This window comes from Eumetopias jubatus, unplaced genomic scaffold (assembly GCF_037043125.1).
Source record: "Eumetopias jubatus isolate StellerSeaLion01/CBP00866 unplaced genomic scaffold, mEumJub1_p1.0 scaffold_17, whole genome shotgun sequence".
NCBI classification, from domain to species: domain Eukaryota; kingdom Metazoa; phylum Chordata; class Mammalia; order Carnivora; family Otariidae; genus Eumetopias; species Eumetopias jubatus.
Window position 1 is genome coordinate 87,617,009 of NW_028274823.1, and position 16,946 is coordinate 87,633,954.

Here is a 16,946-nt window from a genome sequence, read left to right on the forward strand (position 1 = left end):
GGCACATATTAAAGGTGGCTGGTGTGTTATCTTCTTATCTGAGTTTACAAATTTTCAGATTAACAAAACTCATGTGTGGAACTTAGATCAGCATGATTACAATGGATTTTTTATGTCACCCGAACAACAATACCTTACTTTAGGAGAGGAATGTAGTTTTCTGTGTATTAAAACTTCATTAATGTTTCGGAAAAGCTTGATTGATACACCCAACTCTTTCAGAATTAGGGTCTCTGGAAAAATCTCAGCAAAATGGCTAAAACTTCCTCACAAGGGTGTCTCCTAGAGTCTTAGAATTCTTGAAAAATGCTATTTTTCACCTCCCCATAGGTGCCGATAAAATAACATTGTTTCTTCACACATTCCAAACTTAGCTGATCAGCACTGAAGCAGATAGCTGAAGAGGAAAATGGTTGAGGTCTATAAATAACATATCTATTTGAGTGTTGTGCCAACCTTCTTGTTTGGAGCTTTGTTATTGTTGCTGTTAATTTTAAAATAATAATCTTAATGATATTTCACAGCAATTTTATTTCATTTTGCAAAGCATACATGTGCAGTTTAATCTCTCTTGCTGTGTCTCTCTCTGTCAAGTAAATAAAAAAAATAAAATCTTTAAAAAAATAATCTGTAATTATATACCAAATGCCTGTGTAACTGACATACAGGTCATGAAATTGAACATTGAGGGCATCTGAAAACATTGAGAATCTTTCCTATTTGAAGCATGTGCTTTGGAGTAAGAGTGAAGTAATTGTATTTCTTCTCTAAAATATTCCACAGTGGCCTTATTTCTAGATGTAGCCCCACATAGGGCCTTGTACACTACTTTGTTGTAGGTTCCTGATACGTACGACTGCTGAATCAATGATTTTTGTTTATTTTTATCTACTTATTTATTTAAAGATATTATTTATTTATTTATTTGAAAGAGAGAGCAAGCGGGCATGAGTGAGGGGAGGGGCAGAGGGAGAGGGAGAAGCAGGCTTCCCCACTGAGCAGGGAGCCCCACGTGGCACTCGATCCCAGGACCCTGAGATCATGACCTGAGCCACCCAGGCGCCCCTGTTTATTGTTTTGTTTCAAATTCTCTGAGACCCCATTTGATTTAAATTCTTGTACCTTCAATATCTCTTCCCAATATCATTTTTATGATTAAAAGTCAGATATGGTATGTCTTGAAGAGTGGCATCTCTAGAATTTTGGCAAATTTTAATGTAAAAATGTGATTATCAAACATTTTCAGTATAAGCATTATCTTCAGAGCTCTTTAAAGATTTGCTAATCTACACATGGTCTTTGGTAGATCTAAGGTTTGGTCCTACAGATACACATTTTCTAAAAGCACCTCAGGTAAGTTTGGTGCTTGTGCCAGCAGATTACAATTTGAGAAACAATTTCTGAAGATTCCTGATGTCTTTCAGGATATAGTATAAAAAACTGAAAGCTATTTCTTTTAAAATGTCACAATAACCCAATCAGCAAATTAATTAAATACCAAGCTGAGAGTTGCTTCTGCGTCCCGATGCTGCGTCGTCGCGGAGCCTGTGCGGTCCTGTAGCCAAGATGCCTGAGGAAACCCAGACCCAAGACCAGCCGATGGAGGAGGAGGAGGTGGAGACGTTCGCCTTCCAGGCGGAGATCGCCCAGTTGATGTCCCTGATCATCAACACCTTCTACTCGAATAAGGAGATCTTTCTCAGGGAGCTGATTTCCAACTCGTCGGACGCTTAGGACAAAATCAGATACGAGAGCTTGACCGATCCCAGTAAGCTAGACTCTGGGAAAGAGCTGCACATTAACCTCATTCCGAACAAGCAAGATCGAACCCTCACCATCGTGGATACCGGCATTGGCATGACCAAGGCCGATTTGATCAATAACCTCGGTACTATCGCCAAGTCTGGGACCAAAGCATTCATGGAAGCTTTGCAGGCTGGTGCAGACATTTCTATGATTGGCCAGTTTGGTGTTGGGTTCTGTTCTGCCTACTTGGTGGCCGAGAAAGTGACGGTGATCACCAAGCATAACGATGATGAGCAGTATGCCTGGGAGTCTTCTGCAGGAGGATCTTTCACAGTTAGGACTGACACAGGTGAACCTATGGGTCAGGGAACAAAGGTTATCCTGCATCTGAAAGAAGACCAGACAGAGTACTTGGAGGAAAGGAGAATAAAAGAGATTGTGAAGAAGCACTCCCAGTTTATTGGCTATCCCATTACTCTCTTTGTGGAGAAGGAACGCGACAAAGAGGTCAGTGATGATGAGGCTGAAGAAAAGGAAGAGAAGGAGGAGGAAAGAGAAAAGGAAGAGTAGGAGCCCGATGACAAGCCTGAGATAGAAGACGTCGGCTCGGAGGAGGAGGAGGAGGAGAAGAGGGACGGGGACAAGAAGAGGAGGAAGAAGATCAAGGAGAAGTACATCGATCAGGAAGAACTGAACAAGACGAAGCCTATTTGGACCAGAAACCCTGACGACAACACCAACGAAGAATATGGAGAATTTTATAAGAGCTTGACCAATGACTGGGAAGATCACTTGGCAGTGAAGCATTTTTCAGTGGAAGGACAGTTGGAGTTCAGCGCTCTTCTCTTTGTGCCAAGACGCGCTCCCTTTGACCTATTCGAGAACAGAAAGAAAAAGAACAACATTAAGTTGTATGTTCGCAGAGTTTTCATCATGGATAACTGCGAGTAGCTAATTCCTGAGTACCTGAATTTCATTAGAGGTGTGGTGGACTCTGAGGATCTTCCTCTAAATATTTCCCGTGAGATGCTTCAGCAAAGCAAAATTTTAAAAGTTATCAGAAAGAACTTGGTCAAAAAGTGCTTAGAACTCTTCACCGAACTGGCTGAAGACAAAGAGAACTACAAGAAGTTTTATGAGCAGTTTTCAAAAAACATCAAGCTGGGAATACATGAAGACTCTCAGAATCGAAAGAAGCTCTCTGAGCTGTTACGATACTACACGTCTGCTTCTGGCGATGAGATGGTTTCCCTCAAGGACTATTGCACCAGAATGAAGGAAAACCAGAAACATATCTATTACATCACAGGTGAGACCAAGGATCAGGTAGCAAACTTGGCCTTCGTGGAGCATCTTCGGAAGCATGGCTTGGAAGTGATCTATATGATCGAGCCCATCGATGAGTACTGTGTCCAACAGCTGAAGGAATTTGAGGGGAAGACGTTAGTGTCTGTTACCAAAGAGGGCTTGGAACTTCCAGAAGACGAAGAAGAGAAAAAGAAACAGGAAGAGAAAAAAACAAAGTTTGAAAACCTGTGCAAGATCATGAAGGACATCTTGGAGAAAAAAGTAGAAAAGGTGGTCATGTCAAACCGATTGGTGACCTCTCCGTGCTGCATTGTCACAAGCACATACGGCTGGACGGCAAATATGGAGAGGATCATGAAGGCCCAGGCCTTGAGAGACAACTCCACCATGGGCTACATGGCCGTGAAGAAGCACCTGGAGATAAACCCTGACCACTCCATCATTGAGACTTTACGGCAGAAGGCAGAGGCCGACAAGAACGACAAGTCTGTGAAGGATCTGGTCATCCTGCTTTACGAAACTGCTCTCCTGTCCTCTGGCTTCAGCCTGGAAGATCCCCAGACACATGCTAACAGGATCTACAGGATGATCAAGCTCGGGCTCGGTATTGACGAAGACGACCCCACGGCTGACGACAGCAGTGCCGCGGTGAGCGAAGAGATGCCGCCCCTTGAGGGCGACGATGACACGTCCCGCATGGAGGAAGTCGATTAAGCGCCACTGAGCATTACTTGTACATGTATTCGATACTTTATCTTCATTCCCTCTGATAATATATTTTCAAGGATGTTTTTCTTTATTTTTGTTAACATTTTAAGAATCTGTATGGCATGACAGTAACTACTCAAGGGGAAGATAAGATTTCTTTCTTTTTGGAGTGTGCTACTCTGATGTGTAGGACCTAAAGCCCAGCTAGTTTTTCTTCCCCGGTTCCATGCTGGCTTCTTGTAACTGGACAAGGTAACATTTGTTGTGAGGTGTATGTAACCTAACGTGAACCGTGTGCTCTAAAGTGTTTAGCTACCAAGCAGATTCCTTAGTAAGACCAAATTTTTTTTGTCACTGAAGTGTTCTGAGCTATACCTTGATGTTTAAAAGAGAACTGTTGGTTAAAACGACTCTCACCGTCTAGGATCTATTTTTTAAATCTTCTATCCCCTGTAGTTATCAACTGCATGTACCAGGCTTCTAGAAACTAGTAGTTAAACTGAACCAACTGGATGGGAGTAACTATGTATAGGGCTTGTTTTCCAAAGAAGAGTATTGTTTAGAGTAGTGAAATTCTAAGCCTATTTAGGCATGTTGTAAAGCTGTTCAAAAAGTAACTCAGCAAGTTCTGTGAGTGGGAATGTAGTGCTCAAGTCACGTTCTGCTTTAAAAAGTTGTAACAAATACAAAAATTAAAAAAAAATACCAAGCTGAATAATTTTGAGTCATTAGATGTATATATTCTATATTTGCTCAGGCTCTTTGGAAATTAGTACATTTAAATTCCTGTTTTATTATTATTTTAAAATTGGTATTTTAAATATTATTAAATAAGAATAACGAATATTCTAAGTAAAATTTTTTAAATAACAAATATCCTTTATTGATGATTTAAATGTGCTAATATTCTTAAATATTAGTTTCTGTAAACCTCTGTAAGATGTTTAAGAAATGAGTGAAATCTGGGGCACCTGGGTGGCTCAGTCATTAGGCATCTGCCTTCGGCTCAGGTCATGGTCCCAGGGTCCTGGGATTGAGCCCCGCGTCGGGCTCCCTGCTCCGCGGGAAGCCAGCTTCTCCCTCTCCCACTCCCCCTGCTTGTGTTCCCTCTCTCACTGTGTCTGTCTCTGTCTGTCAAATAAATAAATAAAATCTAAAAAAATAAAATAAAATAAAAGAAGGTCAGAACATGAAACAAAAAATTTATTAAAAAAAAGAAATGAGTGAAATCTAAACTTTGGCATATTTCTCACATATTAAACTTTCTCTTTGTTTCTCCCTTTAATGACTTTTGAAAATGACTGGAATATTCCTCTCTTAATCAACCCCTAAGAGAGTTTCTACTGCTGAATACATTTTGGGGTTGATTTCAAAAAGCTTATGTGCGCAATGGGTGTTTGAGATGAACTAGTTTCCCCACGATGCTCTCTTACTTCTTACTTGGGTGTTAAAAATGTGGGAGACTGCAGTGCCCCCACACTCCTGGGTTTTCAAAACGTTTACCACCAAAGCTCCTCTGGCACTCGTGGATCTGGGCACAGCCCCTTTCCTGTTGGAAGCCCTGTCCGCAGCTAATCAGTGATGTCCTCAGGCATATCCTTTAACATGACTAATCCTCAGGTCAAGTGCAGAAGCTGATGACAATAGTTCTGTTTCCCAGGGTCACTGTGGGAAGTGATAATATATTTAAGTGCCCAGTCGAGCACGTGGAGCACAGGAGACATTGATGATTAACAGGTGCTGTTGCTACACAGAGGTCTGCTGGATCAACATCCGTTTGTGTGCATCTGACGCTGGGGTATGGGGGTCACAGTGGCCAGGGTAGGGGGGCCATGGAAATAGAACAAGTCCATCATCCTTCCTTTGTTTGAGGAGCTTTCTGTCTGTTGTGCCATAAGTTCCTATTTTAATGGAAGCTTTTTCCACATGAAGCTCCTTCTCCTCATTTGTTTTTTCCAGCCTTGTTGAATTTTTGGAGGTTTATTTCCCAAAGGAATTTTAAATAAGATTGGTAGCATACAGGATCTTTTTCTTTTTTTTTTCCTAAATCCTACACTCTACATTGATATTTAACAGTTGTGGTCTGGCAACCCTTGGGGAAACTCATACATATTTCACATATGACTTACTCATTGAACAATTATTTCTTGTAGGTCCTTAGAATTGTCTTCAGATGACAAGTAGGGACTAGTAGATGAGCTAGCGATCATTGCACTTTTCTCCTGACCCCCTGATGTGATACGGCCCAATAGAAGTCTGTTCCCATCTCACCACCACGTCCCCCCTGGATCTCTTCCAGTTGATGACACTCCGATGTGGACATCCGTTTTGCAACAACCTCACTTCTTGCTTTTGCTCTGTCAGAGAAACAGGTGCAGTGGCCTCTCAGCGCTCATACTGCACCCTTCTCTCCTGTCCAGGGGCTCCTCTTGGAGCTTCAGCCTGGCCACCACCCCGTTCCCGAATGCACAGGTGTCTGGGATGGCTGAGAACTGACCCATTGGACAGAAGGAAACCAGACACAGATACAAAGTCATCAGAAAGAAACTAGAGCTACAGAAAATGCAGGACAGATTTACATTCTTAGTCTGTTTTAATCTATCTTATCCATTTGGAGCTCTGTTTTTATATTTTAAAGTTCAAAGTGAGAAAGTCTTTCCTCATGGGTGAATTTGATTCAGCCCCTTCAATGACAACAGCAGAGTTTGCTATGAGCCACATGTCATTCTGACTGTTTACTGCTCATTTTCTCATGGACACCTCAGGAAGGAGCACTATAAATCACATAAAATAATTTCCCCAAAGTCACCCAATTAGTACGTCCTGAACCATGGATTTGAGACTAGGTCTGTGTAACTACCTGATGCGTTGGCGGCACTGTGCGGTGCATGGGAGTCTGGAGGGTCACATTCAGAGATGGTCCGAAAACTCTCCTTGACACACACACAAGTGAGTGAAGTCCCGTCTAACTCTAAAATTCATTGTCTGGACAACTTTTCTCCCAGTCGAAAGGTGGTCATTTAAAATCAGAAGGAAAGCAGAAGTATTTTTAAAAATTACAAGTTAAGAGAAAATGGGAGTTTTAGTAACTCTTTTGAAAAATCAAAAATAATTACAAAGAAAACACTTTGTAGGAACTTTGTAATAGTGGGGCTGCTCCATCCAGTGTGTACCCTCTCACATAATTACACTGCATGACATTTACTTGTCCCTGGTCTGCTCAGAAAAGTGCTCAAGCGACCACTCTGCTATTCTGATTTTTCTTGCATATAAAATGTATAAAGAAAAGTAAGATGTGACTCTGTTAATAAACCATATAATGGAGCAAAACATTGAACAGTCAAGTTTACTGAGCAAGTTTACATCAGCCCAAAGAAACACAAGAAGTCACCCAGTGAGCCCTGCAAATATACAACAATGCAGAAATACTTCAGTGATTACTGGACCACAACATGGGATATTATGTAGCCATAAACAAGGTCTCAAATTACTGAAGATAGCACGGTCCAATAGCACTTTTAGCAATGATGGAATATTCTAGATCTGCACTGTCCATGACAATAGCCCGTCACACATACCTCCTGAAACTTTGACATTTGACTAGTGTGACTAATGAACTGAATATTTAATTATATGTAATTCTATTTGAACTTGAAGATTTATATTTATTTTTCAAACTTTATCATGTATCATTTTAATACTTAAAAAATACTTACAAAGAAAAAGTAAAAAGTGGAGCAAACATTGGCATTGATTTTGGAAAATGAAGCTACACGGTGGACCTGCAGTAAGACAGGTTGGCTCTATTAGCAAACACACACAGGTACACACATGCCCACACCCACACCCAGCCCCCCGCCCCCACACAAGAGTGCACACACACACACGTACACGTTTGGGACCTGTTCTCTTTCAATTATTCCACTTGTTTTTATTTAGAGTATTGAGAAAGCCACTGGAAACCATCTTATTTTTCATTACTTTGGGAATGGAAAATTACCATTTGAAAAACATTTAAACTACAGTAATTTATAAAAGTGTGCTGTTCCTGTTTATAACAAGATTACATGTATGCTGTTTTATTTCTTCTGTTTCAAATATAACAAAGTTAACTCAGATTAGTATTCATGTACACCTCATTTAAGTTGTTAGTTGTAATGTGATAACATGTTAAATCAATCATGTCTCCCAGTGATGATGACTGTGTATACAGTGCTGTCTTCAGAAATGTTTGGATGATGTTACAGGACCTTCTAGCAGATAAGCTATGACAAGAGATGAAGACTAATTTGCAGAAAACCAAAATCCACTCCAGTCCCCCAATGATTAATCTGTTTATTCTATTACATTGTACTTCCAATCATTTCTAATTTCCAATCATTGGTGGAAGATTATCTCTTTAGAGGATAACCATCTCCTAGCGCTGACAATGAACCAACACAATGAAATATAATAAAACAAAAATGCAATCACAAAGCAGAATGGGACTCTGTCCTATATTAAAATCTTTTAGTGATTTAATAACATCACAGACTAGCTATGTTTGATGGTGTATAAATAATTTATTGCCTGTGCTGTGATTTGACAACATTTTTTCCTTTGTACGAGACCCCCCCCCCCCCCATGAATGCACTGTTCTCCGTCTCCAATGCTGCTTTGGGTATGGGCTTCAGAAATACTCAGTATTTGTAGACTTATATACAAACTTATTGGTAAACATCTGGGTCATAGAGTCACCATGAGTTAATTTTGACATTGCTTATTGCGAGATAACATTTTAGGCCCAAATCATCATTGTGTTTTCTTGAAGGGAGAAATCGATGGCAAGGCTATTTCACGAAGTTGACTATACATTAATCCACCTAATTTCCATCTTCCTTCTCTTGCTTCCTGGGCTACAGATATGGAACATTATATTCCACGGAGAGAGCTAAGTACTCTCAGAATTTCTCAGCCCTTGTATTCTTTTTTCTTTTTTTAAAGAAAGATTTATTTGAGAGAGAGAGAGATTATGTGAGTGGGGCGAGAGCCAGAGGGAGCGGGACAAGCAGACACCGCACTGAGTCTCAATCTCACAACACTGAGATCATGAACTGAGCCAAAATTAGGAGTTGGTCACTTCACCGACTGAACCACCTAGGCCCCCCTCAGCCCTCGTATTCTTAAAAAAATCCATGCAAAGCTCTGTGCTTCCACCAGCTTGATGTGCTGTTTCAGGTAAATAACGTTCACCAGGTGAAAGAGTCTTACTTTGGAAAAGCCAGGCAAAGGGAAATCATAGGTTATGGGAAGAGAGAGCCGCACGAGCCGCCTGGCACATTTCTACTTCTCCCTCTGTGGGTTTCGTTTTCCTCGAGCCCCAAACCAAATCCAACCAACTGCCCTCAGTGCCCCGAGGGAAAAGTGGCAGAGAAAATGCTGAAGGTCCAAAAGAATTCTGAGGAGCGTGGCCACAGTTTTGAGGAGAAAAATTTACTTCCAAGTCTGAGCACAGAAGGCTAAGCTTCTCTCTTAAAAATCTGGAAGAGAAGACTATCTGATCTGACCTGTATGACCTTCCTCCTCTCAGGCACAAATATCTGAAGTGAAATAAAAACTACATAAGCCCGAGGAGAGTGAAATAATAATAAAAGGAGAATGAGAAGGGAGCCATGTGATAAATTCGGTCCCTGAGGTGTCTCTCTGGGAAGGAAGTCTGCAGCCGACTCTCAGAGGAGGTCTGGGGAGGGGGCACCGCACAACTTCCAGACAGGATGCCAGGCTGATCAACGCATGGTGCTCGGCCATGGAGTGGCCTCCCAGGCCCTCACTGGGGAGACGAACTGAAGTCATTGCATCTGAGCTGAGATCACCATGCAGCCAACAAGGTTCCCCCTTTTTGCAGCACAGCATGAGGGGAACAGTGAATTTTCCTCTGCCCCTGATGTTTACAGCTAAGAGGAGAAAAAACTGTAGATGTGCAACAAGCAGGTATCGGTGTGGAGGGCGGCCGCGGGGGGACCCAGACTGGAGGCTGTTCACACCTCAGCAGACGCGGACAATCGTGCGGACCACACAGCTAACGTGATGACAAGACAGGTGCCACCCAAGCAGCAGTGGACAAGAGAAGAGAAAACCCTTCGAAAAGTGCCTTTAACCTTAACCTGAACTTTTTTCACCTGGAACCTACCCAGGGAGTCCCGTCAAACAGAACAGGCATAAAATATGAAGTTCAAAACAGAAAACGTTGAAGTTTTACATATATATATTGCATACATGAGTAAAAAGCTCAAACATTTCCTAACAAAACCACGTGTTAGCTTTATTCTGTCTAGAAGAGACTGTACAAATGATCTAATTTGCCCTAAATGTTCAGCCAGCCGGGGGGCTGGGGAAGCTGAGATGAGTGGCAGCGGAGTCCTTTCCCTGCTCCCCAGCCTCCCTGCTCTCTCTCACTGGCTCCCGGTCACCGCGGACGTACCACTGTCCCAAGTACTCTGCTCGCCACAGGTGAGCACCAACGACCTGCCATGGTGGCCTTCCACCTTCCAGGGATATTCAGAAGCTGGATCTTCTGGGTTTCCTGGAGACGAATAATGGCCAGTTTTATCATTACCACAATTCAAACAAATCATTCCTTTAGAAATCTCCTTTGAAGATTTTAGGGCCAACTTATTTATTATGTATTAAAATTAGGTAGGAAAACCGCAGCCTTCAACTCAAATTTATGGGGAGCTCATTTGATTTTTAAGTTTATCTTGCATAGTATGACATTTTTATAAGAGAAATATACTGCAATTAGAAAGAAATTGTACTCTCCATATTTTTTTTATTTTTAAATATAAATGCTTTATACACCATCTACTTCAAAGCTTGGCTTTTAAGTGATTCCTCCAGGCAGGAGGGAATAAAAGCAGTTTGTCTGTTCTTCCAGACTTTTGTTACAATTATGTCTCCTTTGTTAAAAAGCTCAGCCGTGGAAACATGCACAATATCTTTTGAGTTCTATTCTTTGTTTTGTGTTTGAACTTTATGTCATTCTAATTGTGATAAGGTTACTGAAGTTAACCCTTTAGGAAACTTTATATACTTTTAGGTTAAGAGGCTACCTTAAGTCAATGTTCCCTAAATGTTAACTGTGTATTGAAGGAAAAATTGTAAAATTGGATTAAAAAATCCCCACCATGGAACAGTTTATATAGGTGTATTTTAAATATCAAGACCCTAATTGGTTGAAAGTACAAAGATGCAAGAATATATATGACATGAAAGGCAAAAGGAAACAAAGCTGATAGGAAGAGTCAGGGGATTCCAGAGGCTGACTCTGTCACGCCTGGGGCCGTGATGCCTGCAGGCACACAAATCACAAATCACAGTGTCATCGAAAGGGACAGAGGGAAACCATATTAGGATTTCGGATAGCATTTATAGATACCATCTCTTGTTGCTAATGGAAATTTAACATGAGTTTGGAGCATGTATAGAGATCACGTAAATTAATTCTGGATACTTTTGCAAGGACTTTAGAAGCATAAGATTGGTACAAATGCAGCCATATGAAGACATGGACATAAGGATTACATTTTTCTGTGTTCCTATGGCAACTATCCGAAAACTTAATTAATATGGATTTTAATTCACATTAGAAGCATGCCACCAAAGCATTGTTTCTCAGCAATCAAATCAACAACTGTAGCTTATATAATAGTGGAAAGGTTTAAAGGTTAGTTTTGTAAACTACTCTTTAAAAAAAGAACACTAACACAAAACAAAACAGAACTGCCACAGAGAAAATTCCAGGACAGTTTGATTTTACTCATGAGTACAACCAGTCATCTATGAAAGAAGCAATACATGACACACACAGATCACAGAAAAAGGGAGCGCACCTCCACTCATGTAATGAGACCAACATTGCCCTGACATCACAGTCTGAAACAGACGTGACAGAAAAGCAGAACACAAATCAGTTCCTTTCATCGACAGAGATGCAAACAAACATCTAAGTTAAGTATTGGCCAATTAAAACAGCATACAAATACATCATGATTCTGGAATTCATCCTGGAAGTGTACAGTTGGATTAACTTTGAAAAATATTTAATGTAATTTACCACATTGGTTAAACAAAAGAGAGAAACCCTAAGATCATTTCAATAGGTTAATTTGATGAAATTCACCATGCTTTCATGATAAAAACTCTCAACAAACTAGCAACTGAAGAGAGCTTCCTTAATCTGAAAGAATATATTTAAGATAAAAAGTACCGCTGGAGGTGCAGGAAAAGATGGTGGAGGAGTAGGGGACCCTATTCCAGCTGGTCCCCGGAACTGAGCTGGATATCTACCAGACCACTCTGAACACCCGTGAAATTGGCCTGAGATGTAAGATGATAGATCTGGATCTCTACAAACAGAATATCGCAGGCGGTTGGTTCCGAGGTAGGAAGCGGGAAGCCTTGATTCCGCGGGCAGATTTTGGAGGAAAAACGGCAGCAGAAGGGAGCCTGGCTGTGGGGACCCTACAATGCCTATGAGGGATGGCCTCCTGCGCTGGGGACAGGGTACAGACTCACAGACCAGTAGCGGCAGGGAAAGGACTTTAGGGCAGGCCCCAGGATGGAAACTGGAGTGGCGGGGCTGCACATGCGAACTGGGGGTGGCTGGCGGTTTTAGAAGCACAAGAGGCAGAGATGGGCCTCAACCTGGAGGCGAGGACTGGGAGCCCTGCTGAGAGATGCACAACCCAGGATACTGCAGTTTATAGCAGCACGGACAGAAACGGAGATAGTGTGGCCTGGAGAGGTCACTGAAGAACAGACAGAGATCTCTCTGCTCTGAGGCAGAGGGTTGGAAATGGTCTCTTCTGCTCTGACTCTTGGAAGAAATGCAGAAAGCTGCCAGGGAAAGCAGCCAGAGAACAAAAGCCACCAGAGAACAAAAGCCCCCCAAAACCAGTTTCCACTGAGCCCATCCCCCACAACGCTGGCAAAACAGGGTTGCCTGAGTAAGAGCACGGCAGGCCCCTCCCCCAGAAGACAGGCTGGGAGAACAATAGGCCAGCAACACTAAGGTCCCTATAAAACAGGTGCATCTTGCTTGGGTTGTGGTCAATAATTTGGACTCTATACATTCCCTCAACCACCCCTCAACAGAATGACTAGCAGGAGGAACCTGCAAAATAGGATAGACTAGAGACTATGACTTATACCACAGATTAACAAATGGATGCAGATATAAGCAAGATGTCAGAGATGGAATTCAGGCTAGCAATTGTGAAGACAATAGCTAGAATGGAGAGATCGATCAGTGGCAAGATAGTCTCTAAGGGCAGAAATGAACGCTGAATTGGCAGAACTTAAAAATGCTATCAGTGAGATCCAATCTAATCTAGATAATCTAACAGCTAGGGTAAGCAAGGCAGAAAAATGAATTAGTGACCTAGAAGACCAAATAATAAAGAAAAAGGGAAAAGAGGAGGCCAGGGAAAATTACTCAGAATCCATGAAAATAGAATCAGAGAAATAAGTGATACCATGAATGTTCCAATGTCAGACTTATTGGAATCCAGGTGGGGGTTGAGAGAGAGAGAGGGGACTAGAAGATATATTTGAGAAAATTGCAGCTGAGAACTTCCCTAATCTGGGGAATGAAACAAACATTCATGTCCTAGAGGCAGAGAGGACCCCTCCCAAGATCAAGGAAAACAGGCCAACACCCCAGCATGTAATAGTAAAATTCGCAAATCTTAGAACCAAGGAAACCATCTTAAGGGCAGTTAGGGGGAAGAGATTCCTTATGTACAGAGGGAGGAACATCAGAGTAACGTTAGACCTACCCACAGAGACCTGGCAAGCCGGAAAGGCCTGGCAAGACATATTCAGGGTACTAAATGAGAAGAACATGCAGCCAAGAATACTTTATCCAGCAAGGCTGTCATTTAGAATGGATGGAGAGATGCAGAGCTTCCAAGACCCGCAGAAACTGAAAGAATATGTGACCACTAAGCCGGCCCTGCAAGGAATATTAAGGGAAGATCTATAAAAGGAGAAAGACCCCCAAGAGTGATATACAACAGAAATTTACAGGGACAATCTATAAAAACAAGGTCTTCACAGGCAACATGATGACAATTCATTCATATCTTTCAATAATCACTCTCAACGTGAATGGCCTAAATGCTCCCATAAAATGGCACAGGGTTGCAGACTGGATAAAAAGACAGGACCCATTCATATTCTGTCTACAAAAGACTCATTCTGAACCTAAAGATACATCCAGACTGAAAGTGAAGGGATGGAAATCCGTTTTCCACACCAGCGGACCTCAAAAGAAAGCTGGGGTAGCAATTCTTATATCAGACAAATTAGATTTTAAACTAAAGACTGTAGTTAGAGACACAGAAGAACACTATATCATGCTTAAAGGGTCTATCCAACATGAAGATCTAACAATTGTAAATATCTACACCCCCAACAGGGGAGCAGCCATCTACATAAGCCAACTGTTAACCAAAATAAAGAGTCATACTGCTAACACTATGTTAATTGTAGGAGACCTCGATACTCCACTCTCAGCAATAGAAAGATCATCTAAGGAGAAAATCAACAAAGAAACAAGAGATTTGAATGACTCACTAGATCAGATGGACCTCATAGATATATATAGAACATTCCATCCTAAAACAACAGAATACTCATTCTTCTCGAGCACACATGGAACGTCCTCCAGAATAGACCACATACTGGGTCACATATCAAGTCTCAACCAATACCAAAAGACTGAGATTATTCCCTGCATATTCTCAGACCATAATGCTTTAAAAATGGAACTCAGTCACAAGAAAAAATTTGGAAGAAATTCAAACACTTGGAAGCTAAAGACCACTCTGCTCAAGAACGTTTGGGTCATCCAGGAAATCAAAGAAGAACTTAAACAATTCATGGAAACCAATGAGAATGAAAACACATCGGTCCAAAACCTATGGGATACTGCAAAGGCGGTCCTAATGGAGAAATACATAGTCATCTCAGCTTCACTCAAAAAAAAATAGAAAAATCCCAAATTCACCAACTAACTCTACACCTTAAAGAACTAGAGAAAAAGCAACAAACGATGCCCAAGCCACGCATTAGAAGAGAAATAATTAAGATTAGAGAAGAGGTCAATGAAGTAGAAACCAGAAACACAGTAGATCACATCAACAAAACTAGAAGCTGGTTCTTTGAAAGAATTAGTAAGATCGATAAGCCACTGGCCAGACTTATCCAAAAGAAAAGAGAAAGGATCCAAATTAATAAAATTATGAATGAAAGGGGAGAGATCACGACTAACACCAAGCAAACAGAAACAATTATTAGAAATTATTATCACCAATTATATGCCAATAAACTGAGCAATCTGGATGAAATGGATGCCTTCCTAGAAAGCTATAAACTGTCAAGACTGAAACAGGAAGAAATTGACAACCTGAATAGGCTAATAACCAGTAAGGTGATTGAAGCAGTGATCAAAAACTTCCCAAAAAACAAGAGTCCAGGGCCTAATGGATTCACTGGGGAATTCTACCAAACATTCAAAGAAGAAATAATAACTATTCTCCTGAAGCTGTTTCAAAAAACAGAAACAGAAGGAACCCTTCCAGACTCATTCTATGAAGCCAGCATTACCTTGATCCCCAAACCAGGCAAAGACCCCATCAAAAAGGAGAATTTCAGACCGATATCCCTGATGAACATGGATGTCAAAATCCTCAACAAAATCCTAGCTAATAGGACCCAACAAAAAAGGATCATCCAACACGACCAAGTGGGATTTATCCCCAGGATGCAAGGGCGGTTCAACATTCACAAATCAATCAATGGGATAGAACACATTAATAAGAGGAGAGAGAAGAACCATATGGTCCTCTCAATTGATGCAGAAAAAGCATTTGACAAGAAACAGAATCCTTTCCTGATTAAAACTCTTCAGAGTATAGGGATAGAGGGAACATTCCTCAAGTTCATAAAATCCATCTATGAAAAACCCACAGCGAATATCGTCCTCAGTGGAAAAGCTGAGAGCCTTTCCCTTAAGATCAGGAACATGTCCAGGATGCCCACTCTCACCACTATTTTCAACATAGTACTAGAAGTCCTAGCAACAGCAATCAGACAACAAAAAGAAATAAAAGGTATTCAGACTGGCAAAGAAGAAGTCAAACTCTCTCTCTTCGCAGATGAGAGTTTTTTTCCACTTTTTGTGGAAAACCCAAAAGACTCCACCCCCAAATTACTAGAATTCATACAGCAATTCACTAGTGTGGCAGGATACAAAATCAATGCACAGAAATCAGTTGCTTTCTTATATACTAACAATGCAACTGTAGAAAGAGAAATTAGAGAAACAATTCCATTTACAATAGCATCAAAAACCACAAAATACCTCGGAATAAACCTAACCAAAGAGGTAAAAGATCTATGCTCTAGGAACTACAGAACACTCATGAAGGAAATTGAACAAGAAACAAAAAGAGGGAGAAATATTCCATGCTTATGGACAGGAAGAATAAACATTATTAAAATGTCTATGCTGCCCAGAGCAATCTATACCTTCAATGCCATCCTGATCAAAATTCCAATGACATTTTTCAAAGTGCTGGAACAAACAATCCTAAAATTTGTATGGAATCAGAAAAGACCCCAAATTGCCAAGAAATGTTGAAAAAGAAAAACAAAGTTGGGGGCATCACGTTGTCCGATTTCAAGCTATATTAAAAAGCAGTGATCACCAAGATAGCATGGTACTGGCACAAAAAACAGACATGTAGACCAATGGAACAGAATAGAGAGCCCAGATATGGACCCTCATCTCTATGGTCAAATAATCTCCGACAAAGCAGGAAAAAATAAGCAATGGAAAAAAGACAGTCTCTTTAATAAATGGGAAAATTGGACAGCCACATGCAGAAGAATGAGACCCGACCATTCTCTAACACCATACACAAAGATAAACTCAAAATGGATAAAAGACCTCAATGTGAGACTGTAATCCATCAAAATCCTAGAGGAGAACATAGGCAGTAACCTCTTTGACATCGGCCACAGCAACTTCTTTCAAGATACATCTCCAAAAGCTAGTGAAACAAAAGCAAAAATGAACTTTTGGGACTTCATCGAGATAAAAACCTTCTGCACATCAAAGGAAACAGTCAACAAGACAAAGA

General features: G+C 41.0%; 1 pseudogene; it reads left to right on the top strand.

The window, feature by feature from the left end:
• Positions 1 to 1,520: 1,520 nt before the first annotated feature.
• LOC114210344 (heat shock protein HSP 90-alpha pseudogene) lies at positions 1,521 to 4,181 on the top strand (annotated as a pseudogene).
• Positions 4,182 to 16,946: the final 12,765 nt, after the last annotated feature.